This window comes from Petaurus breviceps, unplaced genomic scaffold, assembly GCF_028583685.1.
Source record: "Petaurus breviceps papuanus isolate PSGF00001 unplaced genomic scaffold, PetGlider_PUasm1.0 140, whole genome shotgun sequence".
In the NCBI taxonomy this organism is placed as follows: Eukaryota; Metazoa; Chordata; class Mammalia; order Diprotodontia; family Petauridae; genus Petaurus; species Petaurus breviceps.
The window spans coordinates 6591638-6612301 of NW_027185698.1; the positions used below are offsets into that span (position 1 = coordinate 6591638).

At 37.3% G+C, this 20664-nt stretch overlaps 2 pseudogenes; both read left to right on the forward strand.

Annotated features, from left to right (window-relative positions):
* Positions 1 to 10468: 10468 nt before the first annotated feature.
* Positions 10469 to 11632, forward strand: LOC138151268 (embryonic polyadenylate-binding protein pseudogene; annotated as a pseudogene).
* Positions 11633 to 12848: 1216 nt separating this feature from the next.
* Positions 12849 to 20349, forward strand: LOC138151277 (serine--tRNA ligase, cytoplasmic-like; annotated as a pseudogene).
* Positions 20350 to 20664: the final 315 nt, after the last annotated feature.

Here is a 20664-nt window from a genome sequence, read left to right on the forward strand (position 1 = left end):
AACTTTCTAAACTTTGGGACAGAATGCCTACGGGACGTGAAATCCTCTCAGAGGGGACTGAAATCAATGGCCAAAATGACATATTACAAGATATATGATATGACCCCTAAATAAATGTATCTACTTTTTTTAATAGAATGCAAAATTCAAATGAGTCAACAGAAATGAAGTTAACATAGCAAATTTGCTCCAACTGGCAGTGAATATAGTCCAATAATAATATAATATAGTATGTACTTTCAAAGTCAAATTTGAGTTCATTTGTGTTAAATCACAACTAGAATTGGATCGGCTACTGCCACTCTCCATTGGTGTAGGCTGGTGATGCAGAGAGTTGCATCATTGTTCTGCTTGCTGAATTTGAATATGGAGGGAGTAGACTTGAAGTTCAATAGTCATTGAATGGAAGTTAAAAGTACCATAATGCATACTATGATCCTCAACCACTCATTTGTTGTTATTGTTGTTTTCAGTAGTGTCTGAAACTTTGTGACCTCACTTGGGGTTTTCTTGGCAGATACCTTGGAGTGGTTTTCCACTTCTTTCTTGAGCTCATTTTTACATATGAGGAGCTAAATCAAAGAAGGTTAAATGACTTGCCCAGAGTCACAAAGCTAGTAAGTGGGGGAGGCCAGATCTGAACTCAGAAAAAAATGAGTCTTCCAAACTCCAGACCTGGAGCTCTATCCACTGTGCCACCTAGCTACCCCCATTTTTGTAAATTTAGCTGCTTCCTCAACAAAAATGACTACTTAAAAATAAAAATGACTCAAATATAGTTATAATCATTTGAAATTGTAATAATAATAGTCATAATTAGTTGTCTTAATTTTTATTGTCTCTAATGCATTGAGTGAAATGTGACATTATGATAGATAAATAAATCTCCACTTTAAAGAAAAAAAATCGTTTAGTAGTTGAAGTTAGTACAAGTGAAGACAATAGAAAAAGTTTGTGACAGAAATGTAGAATTTTTTTTTAAAACACACAAATAAAAAACCTAAATCCCAAAAGTTAATCCACTAATTACTGGTATTGAAAAGTACTATATTTTTTGTTTTGGGGTTTCTTATTTTGGTTTATGGAGGGGGGAAGGTAGGAAAGTTGGGGTTAAGTTATTTGCCCAAGGTAACATGGCTAGTTTTTGTGTTAAGTGCCTGAGGCCGGATTTGAACTCAGGTCCTCTTGACTCCAGGGTTGGTGCTTTATTCACTGCACCATCTAGCCACCCCAAAAAGTACTATATTTTTTGAAGGGGTGAGAAAAGATCATTGTGTTTACTTTGTATGAATGCTTTTGCTACAGAAAGGACCAAACCTAATCAATTGAAATGACATCTTGAAACTGAACATGGAAAATACGTATGCAAAGAATGATTTTTTTTCAAGTGAAACTTACCTGTTTTTAAATAATCACAAACTTAAAAAAAACAAACATATCTGACATCAGAATTATTACTTATGTGTTACTGTTTAAATTCAGTCAGTTGTTCAACCAGCATTTATTAAAGACCAACTATGTTCCAGATATTTTGCTAAGTTGTGTGGTTATATAAAGAATATCAAAAGATAGTCACTGCTTTCATGGGTCTTATAATTTAAAGAACTTTACAAAATTGATGATTTTAGAAGCTATATTCTATGGCAGAAATGTTGTTGTTGTTCTCTTTAGCTGTTTATTTAATTGAAATGAGGTTTGGGCAATTATGAACAGAATAACTTCAAGTTGTTCTGTTGGAGGCCATTATAAGGAGATGGAAAATTGCCCACCTATCTGAAGAATTTTATTGTGATTTAATTGAGAAACTTACATCATCCTGTTTTATATGACAAGTAGATAAAACAATACATGTACATTTGTTTACAAATATATGATATGTTATTGAGACTAATGTTATTGTCAGTGGTCAATCTGTTACTTTTTAAAATGTTGATATTACTCTCTTATCACTGGAGCAATTTATAATTGGAATATTTTTAAACCATAATGACATAATACGGGAAACCTGTATTAGTTTCTGCACTAACAGAGGTTAATGAATAGGAAAGTAAAATACAATTCTATGCTATTTGTTTAAAATGAGATCTCTTGTGCAATTTGGAGATATTACATACTTCTGTAATGGCAAGCAAAGAAGTAGTTAACACTTTGTTTCAGGTATTGAATTAAAACCTTGTTTCCCTTCAAGTATCTTATGAGCCTTGAAGAAACAAAACTTGTGACCCTAGAACCTGTGAATTCCTATTGCTGATGCAACAGGAAGGGGAAGAGCTAATGACTACATATAAGGAGAGGCCGTAGCTGGAAAGAGCAGAACTGAAAAGGGAACCTTTATGGTGGAGAAGGAGAAAATTTGTGGTATCCCGGCACTCTATGTTTGTCTGTTCTGTCTGTGTTGATGTTTGTTTGTGATACTTTGTACAGAAGCCCTGGGACCTTGCTGGGAGTCCTGAAAGATGATTTTCTGGTTGTCTGTTTATAAAAGTCCTGAAGGAGGGTTTTGGAGGTCCTGGGACTTTGCTGATGATTTTTATTGATCTCTTGGACCTTGCTTGTGAGTCTTTGTTGATTTCTATGTTGATGACTCATGTTGACCTCTTGGATTTTGTCTGTGGGGCTGTGTTGATTTCTATACTGATGATTTGTATTGAGTTCTCAAACCTTGTTGGTGGGTGTGTGTTCATTTCACAGGCAGATAGTGAATTGATGATGGTGCCAGCAATGTGTATGAATATTATTGTGGCTCTATTAAGCTTTGTCTTCCCAGAAACAGGAACTGTGAAGGACTTGAGGTAGACTGAAAACTGTGAGCTTCAATATGGAATGGGAACTAGACAAGGAACTGGATGAAGAACTGGACAAGGACCTTGACAAAGAACTGGGAACTGCCTGACTTTGATCCCAGGTGACAATTGTGTAAATTCAGGCAGGAGCTGGGACCATGGAAGAGGAACAATGGAAGCTGAGAGTCAGCTTTTCTTGGGTACCTGATGCTGACTAAGAAGATTTTGATTTACTATGACCTAGATGTGGAGAACTTTGACCTTTGTATTTTGTGTCCATTAAGGCGACAAGCCTCCTTAAGGATGATTGAATTAAGGACTTACTAAATGATTGAGTTACTTTTTTTAAAACTATGTGGCCACTTTGGTGAAAACTATGTGGCCATTTTAGTGATAAGATGTTATGTCATAACATTGTGAATGCTGCACTTTGATTTCTGTGAATGTTTTGCCTTAATTTAAGACTGAATAAATAGAGAGTTCTCTATACTATGTAATCAGAACCTTGAAGCTATTCACAGCAGCAGTCCTGTGGAAAGCTGCTTGTGCTTGGCTTTATAACTTCTTAATCACTTTTTAAAAGAAATATAAGTGAAGAGTGATATGCAATTTTTCCAAGTTGTTATAAGAGTTAATAACTTATTTTGAAAGTCCATTAAAAGTAAAATTTTTTGGCAATGTGGAAGCAGACCTCAGGATCCATACCTCCTGGCATAAGGCATAAGAAATACTGGCTTTCTTGTGTCAAAGTACGTCAGAGATGTGGGAGAGAAATAGTGATAACACTGATGAAGAAAATTCATTATGTATCAAAAATATCTCCCTGAAGCATGGGTGATTTCTGGATTAAAAACGAAACAAAGCCAAACAAAACTAAGTGCTTAAAATCAATTCTAGATCTTCAAATTCATCCTCTGCTCCAAAAAGATAAAAGGTCTGTATAACAAAAAATAATTACAGAGAAAAGTTTTGCACAATCATTGACTTTTGTCCAGTTAAAAAGAACTGCCCTATAAATGAAAGAGAATGAAGTAAATAATTACTTATTAAATTCTTGCCTTGTCTCCAGAACTACTCTTACTTTATTTTAAAAACATGGATATTTCTCAATATGACTAGATAAGGGAACTACTTTCCATGAGCAAATATGATGTTTTTTACTCAATCTGAATAAGAATGATTAATAGACTTGTCTTATGGTTGTTGTCCTTCATTCCTGAGGCCTCAAATGAAGTCAATATGCTAGAGTCAAGTCTCAGTGTGTCCAACTGTGGCCAATCAGACCCGTATGAGCTAAGAATGTTCTACCACAGGTCAGGCACAAATAGTCCATTTGAATATTTGGAGTGGATTCTTTAAATCTGCTCATCTGGCATTTCTTTTGAGCTACTTCAATTCTGCTTTCCTCATAGAGTATAGCAACTTCTTTGATGTGGACATGCCATGTTGGGAGGTCCTGAACCAATGTCTTCCATGTCTCACAACTGATTCCAAAGTTCTTCAGAGAGACCTTGAAAGTGTGCTTGTACCTCTTCTTCTGACCACTAAGAGAGCACTGGCCTTGTGTGAGTTCTCTATAAAATAGTCTTTTAGGCAAGTGTACAGCTAGCAGTTGAAAAGCATGGCCAGCCCATCAGAGTTGTGCTCTCTGCAATAGAATTTGAAAGCTTGGCAGTTTGGTTCAAGAAAGGACTAATCTTGCCAGGTGATCTTCAGAATCTTTCTAACACAATTCGAATGGAAGTGATTCAATTTCCTTGCATGGTTCTCGTAGACTGTCCAGATTTCACGGGCATACTGCAATGAGGTCAGCACAATGGTTATGTAGACCTTGAGTTTGGTAGTCAGTCTAAACTCTACTCTCCCACACTTTCCTTCATGGCCTCCCAAACACTGAGTTAGCTTTGACAATGCATGCATGACGATCATTATCAATATGTACATCCCTGGAAAGTATACTGCCAAGGTAAGTGAACTTATCCATGGTATTCAAAACTTCTCCATTTGTTGCAATAATGGTTACACATATGATGCTGTGATGGTTGGTGGAGCACCTGTGTTTTCTTGATATGGATTGTTAGCCAAAATTGGGAAGGACAAACAACCTCTGTGAGTAGAAACAGGAGCAGCCCCACTGGGGACCCAACTGGAACTGGCCAATGAAGTAATACACGTCTTTCTTTCTTTCTTTCTTTTTCTTTCTCTCTTTCTCTCTCTCTCTTTCTTTCTTTCTCACTTTCTCTCTCTTTCCTTCCTCCCTTCCTCCCTTCCTTATTTCCTTCCTTCCTTCCTTCCTTCCTTCCTTCCTTCCTTCCTTCCTTCCTTCCTTCCTTCCTTCCTTCATTCCTTTCTCTTTCTTTCTTTCTTTCTTTCTTTCTTTCTTTCTTTCTTTCTTTCTTTCTTTCTTTCTTTCTTTCTTTCTTTCTTTCATTCATTCTCTCTTCCTCTCTCTCTTTCTCTCTCTCATTCTCTCTTTCTTTCTCTTTTTCTCTCTTTCTCTCTTGCTTTCTTCCTTTCTCCCTTCCTTCCTTCTTCCCTCCCTCCCTCCCTCCCTCATTCTTTCCTGAATGTAACCATTAAAAGATGAACTAAAGTCTTTGTTACCTTAAATTCCTCCCCTTCTTTGTAGCCTAGTTAAGTCACAGGTAATTATTTTATTTCTTACTGGATTATCAAAGACTTTTACAATTTTTATAGAACTTCCTTAAAGGTATAACAATTAAAATTATTGTTAACAATATGAAGCTTGCAGTAGATTATAGTAGACCACAAAACAGAAATGGAATTCAATATGAAAAAAAAGACCATCTTTTCCCCCCATTGGTAGTTGAAGCTAATTTTTCCTTAGATTTATGCAGACAGTGTCATAATAAATTTTAAGTGCCTGCTTACATTCATACACTCTCAAACACAGATATACATCTCCTAACAAAGCTTATCAGTATAACATAAAGGCCATTCTAAAGAAATGTAATACTTTGATGATGCATATAAACTTATTCGGATATAACCCCGTTTTAAATTTCATCATTGCTTAATAAAAAATGGATAATCTGCTGAAATTACTTTTTCATGAACTTGCACTCAAAATGTAGAGATGGTTAAGCATATAAAGTTAACTTGAAAGAAAAAAAACTATTTAAGTGACCTTTATATTAACAGCTTTTGCCATGAGTATTATCTGTCAGTAGCCTTGAACTTTGGAGATGAATAAGCCCACAGTTAGTGAGTTTCTTTCAATGACATTTCCTGTTTGCCCTATTCTGAAGAATCACATACTGATGCAATTAACTAAGGTAATTGTTACCTGACTAAATAGATGAGCTACATACATGCTCAATGAGATTCGTAAAACAGGTGGCCCAGTTTAATCAGCCTAAGGAACTCATCCAAAACCTTTTACCAATCTGATAACATCTAGTGTTTCAGTCTGCATCATTTTCATACTGTAATAAAAGCAGTCTCTTGAGTCTTGAACTTCATTAGAAGTTTAAAAGTGTTTTGTCTTTCTTTTTTATTTGGAAGGCAAAGGTTTAGAAATCTTTTTTATGAACTTATTTTGAGGTAAACTAATCTGAAAGAAAAAGTTACAGTAAATGCATCCAGTTTGGCAGGGGCCAACAAAAGTTGCAAATCAACGCAAAAAATTCAGTGTTTCATATGAATCAATATATTTAACTAATGAAGTGCAGATTGGGGCTGGGGAAAAAAGGAAGAAGGGAGAAATTAATATAATAGATTTTAATGAATTCAATTTATCCCTAGAAATATGCTATGGATATCATATATAGTATGGACTCCAATACTAAGGGACCAATAAAAACTGGCTCAGTGAAATTCTACTTTGGAAAGGTTAAATTTGACCTAAAGATTAGAACTCCAGACAATGTCAAAACAATCAATCTTTTAATTAAAAATTTATTTAGGTATACAATGTATTAATCTGTATCCTAGGAACTGGGTAAGAGTAAGACAGGGATATAAGTTTGCATAGCTAATGATCCTAACAGTGTAAAAAGCACTGGATTTGGAATCTGTGACCCTGCATTCAAATACAGCTCTGACTCTTAATATGCATGTAACCTTGGGCAAACTTCTTGGTTTCCTTATTTTTTAAAAAGAAATAAAATTGAAATAGATTATCTCTAGGATTCCTTCCAGCATTAATGTCTATCAGTCTATGACATGCATAGTACACTAAACATATAACATACAGATTAAACTATGATATACAATGTTCAAGGTAAGTACTTCAGAAAAATATTATCTGAGTTCCTTCTGTAAGTATTAAGAAAGTGTACATAGTATCATAGATTTATAATTTTAAGTGACCTTAAGGAAGTTAAAATCTCTCAATTCATAGAGGAGGACACTGGCTGAAGGATGTGATGTAATTTATACAAGCCCTCATAGTATTAGGAAAGTATTTAAGTCATTATGTGCAAGATACTGAAAGATATACAGAATATAATTTCATCCAAGGAGCTTATAATGTAATGAGATGGATAAGACAAGTAAACAAATATCAGCAAATAAAGGTGAGATATAGTAAAAAGAAATGAGGTACAAAATACTAAGGAGTTTCAGAAAATTGAGAGCTATCATTCATTTGATGCAATGAACAGTTCATGAAAACAAACTTTTACGATAGTTCTTGAAGGGTGACTTTGGGAGCAGAAATGAAGTGAGTCTTACTTAGAAGGACAATTAGAGATAGAGAGAACAGCATGAGGAGAGATAATAGCTGACATTTATATAGCACTCATGGAGGTTAAGTGGTTCAGTGGCCCTGGAGTTAGGAGGACTTGAGTTCGAATCCGACCTCAGACACTTAACACAAATACTAGCCATGTGACCTTAGGCCAGTCACTTAATCCCAATTTCCCTCCAAAAAAAAGCATTTATATAGCACTCTAACATTTTCACACACTCAATATACACTATCTCATTTGATCCTCACAATAACTCTGTATGGTAGGCATCACAGCTATTATCCTTTCTTTAAAAAAAAAAAGAATACTGAAGCCCAGAGAAATTGAGTGACTTACTCCTGATCACATGATGAAGTATCATAGCATGAGATGTTTAATTCAGGTCTCTCCTGAATCCAAGTTCAGAATTGTATGCTCTACCCCATAGTGTCTTTCAAACATTCAATATTCAGAGGTGAGTAGAACTCTTCCTTATAAATAGTGTATTTATAGGATCCTGGTACATTCCTCAGACTTTTTAAGTTCTCAAAGTTGTTTTTGTTTTTACAACATAGCTGCTTTTTTGGGGTGGAGTAAAGAAAGGTTGAGGGAGAAAAATAGATGTTCATTAAGTTAACAAAAATACAATTTAACTTAGAAAAGAATAAATAATCAAAGATTATCATAGCTGGGATTGATCTAAGAGGTGATCTAGTTCAGCTTGGTAGATTTTTTTTTTTAAACACTCTCCAGCAACTGACAAATCATCTTTTTTTTTTTTTAAAGCAATTGGGTTTAAGTAACTTGCTCAAGGTTACATGGCCAGTTATTTCTGGGTGTGGTGCTAAGTATCTGAGCCCAGATTTGAAACCCATGTCATCCCAACACTGGAGCTGGTACTCTTACTTGCTGAGCCACCTGGCCGCCCCTAAGCAATTGGGGTTAAGTAACTTGCTCAAGGTTACATAGCCAGGTGTTTCTGGGTGGATGCTAAGTATTTGAGCCCAGCTTCAATCCCCAGGTCATCCCAACACTGGAGTCGGTGCTCTTACTCGCTGTGCTACCTGGCCACTCCGACAGTGAAGGGCAACTCACTACTTAGTGAACCAGCACATTTCTCTTTTGGGCAGTTATAATGTGCAAGAGGAAAAACATGAGTATGTTCATTGAACAGGAAGTCATCAAGAATCCCTAGAGCTTAGGTATGTGGTAGAAAACTATTGAATGAGTTAGAGCCAGCTCTACCAGCAGTACATTAGCATACCCATTTTCCCTGCAATCCAGCCAACTTTAATAAGTCCTATCTTTTGTCAACTTTATTGTAGAATATTTCTAGATGTTAAGCTTGGTCTTTTTTATGTAGCCATGCCTCTGTCTTCTTCCTCACTATTTCTCCCCCAATTCAAAACAGCATAATAGGAATATTGTTATTTGATTATTTAGCCATGTCTTCATGACCATAAGGACTATAGCATGCTAAGCCTTTGGCCTGAGGGACTCATTTGCCAATATCATATCTTTTAGCATTTTAATACTGTCTGTGAGGTTTTCTTGGGAAAATTTGTAATAGTTTGCCATTTTCTTATCCAGTGCATTACCTTTTGTCAGAACTCTCCACTATGACCTGTCTGTTTTGGGTAACTGAATAGCATAGCTCATTTTTTCATTGCACTATGTAAGCCCCTCTGCTATGATAAGTCAGTGATTCAGGGAGGGGATAATGGGAATAATTTGATAAAAGTACCAGGTATTATCAAACTATTTGAGTTAGAAGTCTTGCCATGTAACTATTTCTATAAAATTGGATAAATCACTTAACCTCAGTTTCCTCAGGTGTAATTTAGATGACTGAAACTAGATTAGCTTTAAGGAAACTTTCAGCTCTAGACCTTTGATCCTATTCACCTTTGAAGTGAATAGAAAGTAATTCATGGCAAAGAGTATTTAAATATGAGATTAGTAAAAGGTGAATATAAACAGTGGCATTTTAGCTGAATTTTGAATGAAAAAAAGGATTGCAAATGGAAGCATAAGGCTGTAACACCTTTCACAACTATATAGAGGCATGGATTTGGCATATGGAATGACATATGTAAGAAAGAACAAGACAGACAATTCGGCATGGACCAGAGTGCACATGAGGGGAAATAATACACTGTTTCTAGAAACTGACTAAAGCTTGACTGAGAAGGAATTTACACACCTAAGAAAGGAGTTTGTTTTAAAAACGAGAAGAAATAGGAAAGCATTGTTACTTTTTGATCAATAGAGTGTCATGGTTAGATCTCCATTTGACACCATTATTTTGTCAGTCAGGTGGATGATGTACTAGAGAGGGGAGAAATGAAATACAGGGATACCAGTTCAAAGTCTATTGAAATTCATCAGGTGAGAGGTAGTAAAGGTCTGAACTAGATTAGTGGTCACATGAGTAAAGAGAGGGTAACAAATAAAAGAGTAGTTAAGATAGTAATCAATCTTTACTGTGCAGATAATGTTAAGACAAATTTCAGCTCACATCTGCTGATATAATAATAAATTTCAAATTGGTGGAGCTTGAAACAATGAAGTTTTATTGACCTGTATGTTCTGAACTCCTACAATACTTGCTTTGGTGGTGAATAGAAAAAGTGTAATCAGGAAGATAAGTCACCATCCTGCCACTACCACTTACTATCTTTGTGACCAGGGAGAAATTTCTTTGTATCTCAGTTTCCTCATTTATAAAATAGGGATATTAACTTGATAGTAGCTATTTTTTTTAAGTTGCTACAAGGATCAAATAAGATAACTATCCTAGATCTTAGTCCTACTTTTTTTTGGGGGGGCAAGGTAGGGTTCTACAGGTTCCTTTGGCTGCATGGACCCCTTCCCAGAAACATGGACTGTCTGAAATTCATAAGGGTCTATGAACTCCAAATTAAGAACATCAGCTCCCATGCCCTCTGCTGCTCCTGGGACACCACTGGACCATGACCCTCCTCCCCATGGAACATGAACACAACTGGCCCCAGATACCTCCTTGTATCCCTCTATACATGCCACCCCCTTGTATCCCTCTATACACGCCACTCCCTGGGCTATGCCCACATAAACTTCCAACAGCCTGAAGACGCTGAATGAACTTTGGGCACCATGAACTTTGAGGTAATCAAGATCAGGCCTGTCTGTATCATGTGGTCCTGATGGTATCTGGGGCTCCAGAAATCAGGAATTGGCAACATCTTTGTCAAGAATTTGGATGACTCCATTGACAACAAGGCCTTGTATAACACTTTCCCTACCTTTGGGAACATCCTCTCTTGTAAGGTGGTGTGTGATGAGAATGGCTCCAGAGGGTTTGGTTTCATCCACTTTGAGACCCAGGAGGCTGCAAACCAAGCAATCAGCACTATGAATGGGATGCTCCTTAATGACCGGAAAGATTTTGTGGGCCACTTCAAGTCTTGGCAGGAACGGGAGGCAGAGCTGGGGACATGAGCACTGGAATTCATCTACGTCAAGAACTTCAGGGAAGATGTGGATGATGGATGCCTTCAGGAACTCTTCTCCCACTTTGGAAAGACTCTGAGTATGAAGGTGATGGTCGAAGAAAATGGCCATTCCTGAGGCTTTGATTTTGTCAACTTTGAGAAGCATGAGGAAGCTCAGAAGGCTGTGAATAGCATTAATGGGAAGGAGCTTGGAGTTGGGTCCTGTATGTTGGATGGCCCTGGAAGAGGATAGAGGTGCAGGGTGAGCTGAAACATAAATTTGAGCAGATGAAGCAGGAAAGAGTGAACAGCTACCAGGGGTGAATCTGTATGTGAAGAATCTGGATGATGTCCTTGATGATGAGAAGCTACGGAAGGAGTTTCTCCATATGGCATGATCACCAGTATGAAAGTGATGACAGAGGGTGGACATAGCAAGGGGCTTGGCTTTCTGTGTATTTCCTCCCTAGAGGCTACAAAGACTGTGACAGAGATGAATGGGCAGATAGTTAGCACCAAGCCCCTCTATTTGGCCCCTGCCCAACACAAGGAAGAAAAGAAGGCCATCCTCACCAACCAGTACATGCAAAGCATCTCTGTCCACTGGAACATAAATGACCCCAACTTTCCCCAACGCACCAATTATTTCCTGCCTCCCATTCCTCAGGTGACTACAATCTTCTAGTCGCCTACCCAAGCAACCTTCTACAGCCCGAGCACCATGGCCCCCATTTGGCCTGCCCTACGGTAAACCAGCTTTTCTCCTAGGTCTTCATCCACACCCTGTCGCACCATCTCCAACATCAGTACTATCTGGCAGGCCTCTACGCAGGTGCCCCAGGCAGGGCCCCACATGCAGACAGTGGTCAACATTGGGACTCAGATTATGGGAAATGGGTGTCTAGGCTCCCTGGGCCATGCCATCTCCCAGTACAAGTACTCCTCAGCTGTGCCTAAGGCACATCAGGTAATGGAGACCGCTGTGCATATCCAAGGGCAGGAACCTTTAATTGCATCTATGCTGGCCTCAGCCCCACCCCAGGAACAGAAGCAGATGCTTGTTTTCTTACACCTTACTCCCCAACATGTACTTTTAGATCCAGTGATGTTGGCCTCCTGGCTGTTCCATGAGCAAGACATTCCATCTCTGGGCATTTTCTCTGGCTTTCCCCCCTGCCTGGAATGCTCTCCTTCCTTGTCTCCACCTCCTGACTTCCCTCAAATCCCAGCTAAAACCCCACCTTCTACAGGAAGCTTTTCCCAATCCTCCTTCATTCTAGTGCCTTCCCTGTTATCTCCTCTTTTTCCTTCACATATACCTTTTTTGTTCATAAGTGTATGCTTTTCACCCCCTCACTCAATTAGACTGTGAGCTCCCTGAGAGCAGGGTTTGTCTTGTGTTTTTTTTTTTTTTTGTATCCCTAGCACTTAGTACAGTGCCTGGCACATAGAACATGCTCATTAAATGTTTATTGACCAGAAATAAAAGAACATCAGCCCTAAAACATTTTGTAAAACTTGAAGCATTATAAAGGTGTTAGCCATTATTATAATATTTGTAATATAAATCAATTATTCTCTTATTTCAATGCTAGCTTGGAATCTCTGAGGCATGTTCCTTTTCCTCTTTTATTTTTCTTAGGTATTTTAATAAATAAGAATTCCATATTTTCACCATAACTCTCTCTGTTTGGTTGCAGGGAAGAGGAAATGGGAGGGTATTGGGAAATAAGATATACAGGCACTGGGGCATAGAGATCCACTGGAAAAGTCTAAAGGGGTATGGAAGAAAATATGGGAGAGAACAGATTGGAGAAAGGGATATCCTGTGAGACTGATATTTGGTGGCTGTGGGTAGGGGAAAAACGGGGAGAAAATTTGTAACTCAAAATGTGGCGGAAATGAATGATATAAATCAGAAGTTAATAAAGCATATTAAAAAGGAAGAAAGAAAATGGGAGGGTAAGAGTTCATCTGTGTGACTGATTTCAGGGCTGAAGCCAAAGTAGAAAGACAGAAGCCATCATCATCAGGGACCAGAGTGAATTAGTTGAGCCTAGATGATCTGTAGTCTGTAGCAAATTTACTTGAAGATTTTTTTCTCCTTTTTTTTGTATTTATTTAGTATTTAATTTTTCCCCAGTTACAAGTAAAAACAATTTTCAATGTTTGTTTTAAAACTTTGAGTTCCAAATTCTCTCCCTCCCTCCCCATTCCCCCTTATTGACAAGGTGATCAATTCCATATAGGTTATACATGGGTAGGCATGCAAAACATATCCATAAGTTGTGTTGTGAAACAAAACATAGACAAAAATAAACTCAAGAAAAATAATGAAAATTTTAAAAAGTATGCTTCAATCTGTATTCAGATATGATCGATTTTTTTCCCTCTGGGGATGGAGAGAAGTTTTCATTCTAAGTCCTTCAGAGTTGTAATGGATTGTTGTATTGCTGAGAATAGCTAAATCATTAACAGAAGATCATCTCACAGTATTGTTGTTACTTTGTATTCAGTACATTTCACTTTACATCAGCTCAAGCAAGTTTCTAGGTTTTTCTGAGAGTGTCCTGCTCATCATTTCTTATAGTATAATGGTATTTCATTATAAGTACATACCACAACTTTTTCAGCTATTCCTTAATTGATGGGCATCCCCTCAATTTTGAATTCTTTACTGACAGAAAAGAATTGCTATAAATATTTTTGTATATTTAGGACCATTTTGTTTTTTATCTCTTTTTTTGGATATGGATTTAGTAGTGGTATAGCTATATCAAAGGATATTCACGGTTTTATGGCCCTTTGGTAATATTTCCAAATTCCTCTATGTATTTTAATCACTTCACAACTCTGACAACAATACATAAATGTCTCATTTCCCCCATGTCCCCTCCAACATTTGTTATCTTTTATTAGCCAATCTAATAGATATGAGGTAGTACCTCAGAATTTTTTTAATTTGCATCTCTCTAATCAATAGTGAGTTAGAATATTTTTTTATTTGACCATAGATAGCTTTAATCACTTCACCTGAAAACTAATTATATCTTTAGAGGCCTTCATCAGAGAAACTTGCTTCAAAACTTTTTTCAGAGTTATTTCTGACTTTATTTCCCTCCACCCTATTCCCCCTACCCAATTTGTTTTATTCCCTCTCCTTTCACCCTGTCCCTCTTCAAAAGTGTTTTGCTTCTGACTACCCTTTCCCCTAATCTGCCTTACATTCTATCAACCCCTCCCCCTTCATCTTATCACCTTCCCCTTCTACTTTCTACAGGGTAAGATAAATTTCTATACCCCATTGCCTGTGTATTTTATTCCTGCTTTGAACCATTTCACTCACTAGCAGGGCTAGTAATCCAGATCTCGGGAGAAGCAAAAGCAAAGATAGATCTAATTAATGGAGATAAGGAAGGAAACTACATCTCACTAAAAGGTACCATAGACAATGAAGTAATAATATCCATACTAAGTATATATGCACCAATAAACATAGAACACTTTTATACAAATAAAACCAGATGTAGATAATTGGAGTTAAATTTATTGTTCATGGGTAGGTAAAGCCAATTTAATAAAAATGATAATTTTACCTAACTAATCTATTTATTTAATGTCATACCAATTAAATTCTAAAAAAAATAAAATCACTGTTAGAAAAAATAGGCAAAGAAGGAGTGCTACCAACTTCTTTTAATGATGCAAATATAATGCTGATAGACAAACCAGGAAGAGCCAAAACAGAGAAAGAAAATTACAGACTAATTTCCCTAATAAATATAGAAAAATGTTTGCAGAGAGAATACAGCAACTTCTCAGAAGAACAATACATTTTTTTTAAGCAATCAGGGTTAAGTAACTTGCTCAAGGTTACGCGGCCAGCCATTTCTGGGTGTGGTGCTGAGTATCCGAGCCCAGATTCCATCCCCAGGTCATACCGACACTGGAGCCGGTGCTCTTACTTGCTGAGCCACCTGGCTGCCCATAGAATAATATATTTTAAACAGGTAGTATTTACACCAGGAAAATAGTGTTAGTTCAACATGAGGAAAACTATCTGCATAATTGATCATATTGATAACAAATTTGACAGAAATCATACGAGTATCTCAACAGATGCAGGAAAAGCTTTTGATAAAATACTATACCCATTCGTATGAAAAACAGAGCATAGAAAATTTGGGCCAAGGTTAGGTGCTCACTGTCCCTTCATGATATTATTCATGGAATAGCCAGGTCCTGGTTGGCTTTGTTCCTCATTTTCTTGGCTCCTGCCCTTGACTTTTATCTTCCTTCATGTAGCTTCAATCAACCTGTGGGAAGGCTTCAATCTTTCCATTTAGAATTCTGCTGTCTCCCTTTTTCCCCTCTCATCTTCTGCCTATGATCTTCTGTCTTTCTTTCTACCCTAGGAAATCATTGGTCTATGTGTTATGGGAATTTTCTGGTGTGGGAACCCTGGTCAGGTTTTAGTCATCTTACATTCTTAATGGGGGTTTTGATGTTTGAGTCAAGTCTGATTATCTGGGCTTTGTGCTAATTTGCAAGGTTCATCAAATACACCCAATATCTAGATTTCTTCCTGAGTAATCCTTGGCAGGACAAAGGATTTTTGCTTTTGTTTCACTTTCAAATTTTGGATTATTATTTAATCTGGTGACCTTAATAGGTCTTTTCTGGAGTCTGTGTGGAAGAACTGGGACACTTTCACATTTTCAAACTTTCAAATCAAATACTTTCACCTTTCACATCACAATCTTAATTGAAAGCTCCAGAAACTTACAAGTAATATTTTTGTCTCTGTATCCCCAGTACTAAGTAGACAATTAACAAAGTTTCTTAATTGCTAAATAGCTTCAGTTAACTAGAAATATAAATTCACCAAATGTTATTATTTAGATAGCAAAAAAAAAACATCAGTAAGAAACAATAAAAAGGGAAAATCCCATTCAAAATAACTAAAAAAGCACTTACAATATAATCCATTCAATCAAACAAGGCATATTTAAAACATATAAGTATAATCACAAAGTACTCTTTAAGGAAATAAAGAATGACAAACAACTGGAGGTGCATTCATGTTTCATGATGAAGTTGCCTTAATATAATACAATTTATGATATTATTTAAACTAACATTAGTGCTAACAATAAATGTACCAATGGATTAATTTTTCACAATAAATAAAATAATATTAAAATTCAATTGGAGGAAAAAAGGTCCAGAATATATTGCAAAATTATGTAAAAATATTAAAATAAAGGGAGTAAAACACTCCAAGAACTCAAATTCATAACATTCATCAACACTATTTAACGATTTTGAAAAATAGAAAAACATCAAACTGAAAAAAGTAAATAGGGATAATTCAGAAAAAATAAAATTCAATAACCCAGAGTTCAATGAACTTATGAAAATAAACTGAAAATAATTATGGAGAAAACAAGATAAATATTAAAAACCAATTATAAAGGACTCAATAAGGTCTAGTTATTTATTTATATGTGAAAATGTTAACAGTACTTTTATGACTAGTATTATTTGGGCAGTTTTAAAGAAAGTCTTGGACTGAGATGTGTATGATGGGATGAGTCTCAAAAATTAAATTGTTTAGGGAGAGATATAAAGGATTAATTTTATCATACAAATGAGGTATGAAAGGAAAACTTGATATAGAAGAACCAAGTGGCAAGGAGGACTGGTAGTGCTAGAACTTCAATTAAGAATGGGTTAAAGAGGTAACAACACAAACAAGAAATGCATGTATAATCTAGAAGGATACAAAAGTCTTCTGAATTCAGAAAGAAATAAGAGGGTAAGGGGATATGATGAGGGGAGAGGATTAGGGAGAGAGACTCAGAGTGGTGGGTAGGTTAAGGAATAGGAGGGTAAGGTAGTGGGTAGAAGTAAATTAGAACAATGAGGAGAGATATAGGGTAAATAGAGTGAGAAGGATAATGAGGGGAAAATAGGAAGAATGGAAATACACAAGTAAATATAGAGTAGGATGTGAATGGGTTGAATTTATCTATAAAATGGAAATGGGTAGCAGATTAAAAATTAGAATTCAACAATATTTTGCTTTCAGGGAATAAAAAAAATATGAAATACATATAAAGATAAAATAAAGTTGTGTAATTTATTATGTAAGAAAAAGAAGGTGTTCTGGGGCAGCTAGGTGGAGCAGTGAATAAAGCACCAGCCCTGGAGTCAGGAGGACCTGAGTTCAAATCTGACCTCAGGCACTTAACACAAAAACTAGCCATGTGACCTTGGGCAAGCCACTTAACCCCAATTACCCTCCAAAAAACAAAACAAAATTAGAAAAAGCAGGTGTAGTATTCATGATCTCATATAAAGTTAAAACTAAAATACATTTAATTAAAAATAAAAAAGGGAAACTACACTATGCATCACCAATATTATTCAATATTGTTTTATCCCATTGAAAATTACTAGACAGGGGGTGGCCAGGTAGCACAGCGAGTAAGAGCACTGGCCCCAGTGTCGGGATGATATGGGGATCGAATCCGGGCTCAAACACTTAGCACCCACCCAGAAACACCTGGCCATGTAACATTGAGCAAGTTACTTAACCCCAATTGCTTAAAAAATAATTACTAAACAACATAAAATACCTGAGTATACCTATCAGTATACTGATATAACAAAACAGACACAGGAAATGCATGGACATAAATATAGAACATTTTTATACAAATAAAACCAGATGTAGCTAATTGGAGTTAAATTTATTGTTCATGGGTAGGTAAAGCCAATTTAATAAAAATGCTAATTTTACCTAAGTAGTCTATTTATTTAATGTCATCCCAATTAAATTCTAAAAAAATAAAATTACTGAGCTAGAAAAAATAATAAAAAATTCCTTTGAGACAAGAAGTCAAGAATTTCAACAAAAGTGGAGAGGTGGAGAGGGGATGTAAAGGAAGGCAATTTAGCAGCATCAGACCTTAAGCTATATTATAAGATGAGAGCATTTTTTAAAATAAAATTTTATGTTTATTTTTAGTTTACATCATTCATTTCCACAAGATTTTTGAGTTACAAATTTTCTCCCCATCTTTCCCCTATGCACCATCCCAAAAGAGCTATACCACTGTATACCTCCCTCCCCCAATCTGCTCTCTCCTCTATCCTCCCCCATTCCCCTTCAGACTTTCCAGTAAGGGAAGATTTTTTTTTCTTATTTCCCAGTTGCATGTAAAAAAATTAATTTTTACAACTTTGAATTCCAGATTCTTTCCCTTCCTCCCTCATCACCCACCCTTACTGGAAAGTTAACAAGATAAGCAATTCAATATAGGTTGTGCATGTGTAGTTATGCAAAGCATTTCCATAGTGGATATATTGTGAAAGACTGACTATATTTCCCTCCATCCTCTCCTGCCCCCCCCACTTGTTCTATTTTCTACTTTGACCCTGTCCCTTTTCAAAAGTGTGTGTTTCTAACTACCCTCCCCCCTCCAACCTGCCCTCCCCTCCATCATCGTCCCCTCTCATCCCCTTCCTCCCTACTCTCCTGTAGGGTGAGATACCCTATTTAGTGTGTATGTCATTCACTCCCTAAGCCAAATTCAATGAGAGTAAGGTTGACCCATTCCCTTTTGCCTTCCTGTTCTTCCCCTCCATTGTAACAGTTATCCCTTGCCTCTTCTATATGACATAATTTACCCCATTCTATCTCTCCCCATCTCATCTCATTGTATTCCCCTCTCACCTCTCAGTTTCACCTTTTAAATATCAACCCCTGGCAGTGCACTACTAGATGAGAGACCAGAGGAATCTGAGAGAGGTGAGTTCTATGCCCTCAGAGCAAGGCGTGAAGAGAAGGAAAGATATTGCTGGACCTGGATCTGTTTTGCATTGATAAAGGAGGAGATCCGTGCTGGTCCAGGAAACCCAGAAGAAACACTACAAAGACCCTGAGCTGGTGGATCAGCTGGTGTGGGTAGAGAACAAATGGCAATGATGCAGATTTCAGGCAGACAACTTAAACAAGCTGAGAAATTTATGCAACAAGACAATTGAAGAGAAAATGAAGAAAAAAGAGCCTGTGTAGGATAATTAATCCTTGCCAGAGAGTGTGTTGAACCTTTATGACTTGACTGCAGACATGTTAGCAAGCCTGAAAGTGATACAGATAAAAAAAAAAGTCTGATTCCTCTTTGATGAAGCCATTATCAGGTGTGATGCTGAGAGGATACAGTTGGAAGCAGAGTGATTTGAAAGTCTCCAAGAAATTGGGAACCTCCTCCATCCCTCTGTGCCCATCAGTAATGACGAGGATGCTGACAACAAAGTAGAGAGGATTTGGGGTGATAGTACTGTGAGAAAGAAATATTCTTCTGTGGAGCTGGTGGTGATGATGGATGACTTTTAAGGTGAAAAAGGAACAGTGGTGGCTGAGAACAGAGGCTACTTCCTGAAGGGAGTCCTCTTGTTTTTAGAACAGGTCCTTATCCAGCTTGCCCTTAGAACCCTTTCTAACAGGTTCTACAACCCCATCTACACCCTTTCTTCATGAGAAAAGAGGTGATGCAGGAGGTGGCACAACTCAGCCAATTCAATGAAGAGCTGTACAAGGTGATTGGCAAAGTCAGTGAAAAATGTGATGATAATTCCTATGATGAGAAGTACCTGATTGCCACTTCAGAACAGCCCATTGCTGCTTTACTCCATGATGAGTGTCTTTGACCAGAGGACTTGCCCAAGTATGCTGGCTTTTCTACCTGCTTCTGCCAGGAGGTGGGTTCCTATGGTTGTGATACCCCCAGCATATTTCAGGTCCATCAGTTTGAAAAGCCTGAGCAATTTGTCTATGCATCACCACATGACAACAAATTGTGGGAGATGTTTGACGAGATGATCAGTACTGCAGAGGAATTCTACCAGGCCCCGGGCATTCCTTACCATATTGTGAATATCATCTCAGGCTCCTTGAACCATGCTGCCAGCAAGAAGCTGGACCTGGGGGCCTGGTTCCGTGGCTCAGGAGCCTTCTGTGAATTAGTATCCTCCTCCAATTGCACAGATTATAAGGCCTGTTGGCTCCATAACCACTATGGACAGACTAAGAAGATGACAGATAAGGTGGAATTTGTCCATATGCTCAATGACACAATGTTTGCCACTACCTGGACCATCTATGCCATCCTAGAAAACTACCAGGCAGAAAAGGGTATCATTGTTCCTGAGAAGTTAAAGGAACTCATGCCACCAGGTCTTCAAGAATTGATCCCCTTTATAAAACCCGCCCCAATTGACTAGGAGCCATCCAAGATACAAAAGAAATAGCATGAGAATGGAAAAAAGAAAATGACATTTGGAGATGTAGCACTGAAAGGTTGAATGCAGAACATGGAGGTCACTGACATCTGAACGTGGCCTCCTCAACTCCCCAATTCTTTCATCTCTACCAGCATGGAACCCCAGGAGCCTGCCCAGGGACAGTAGAACCAAGTATTCATCCACTGCCCCACCACATTCTGTCTCTGAAGCTAAGAGAACCAGTCTGCTCTTACAATGCACCTGCCTCTTTCTGGACATAGGATTTTATCTCTGATGACTGGTAAAATGTGTAATAAAGAATCTGTGGAAGGGAAAAATAATAATAATAAATATCATCCCTTCCTATTCAATTGGACCTGCCCCTCTCTCTATGTATACCTGTGCCCATATATACACACACTTACT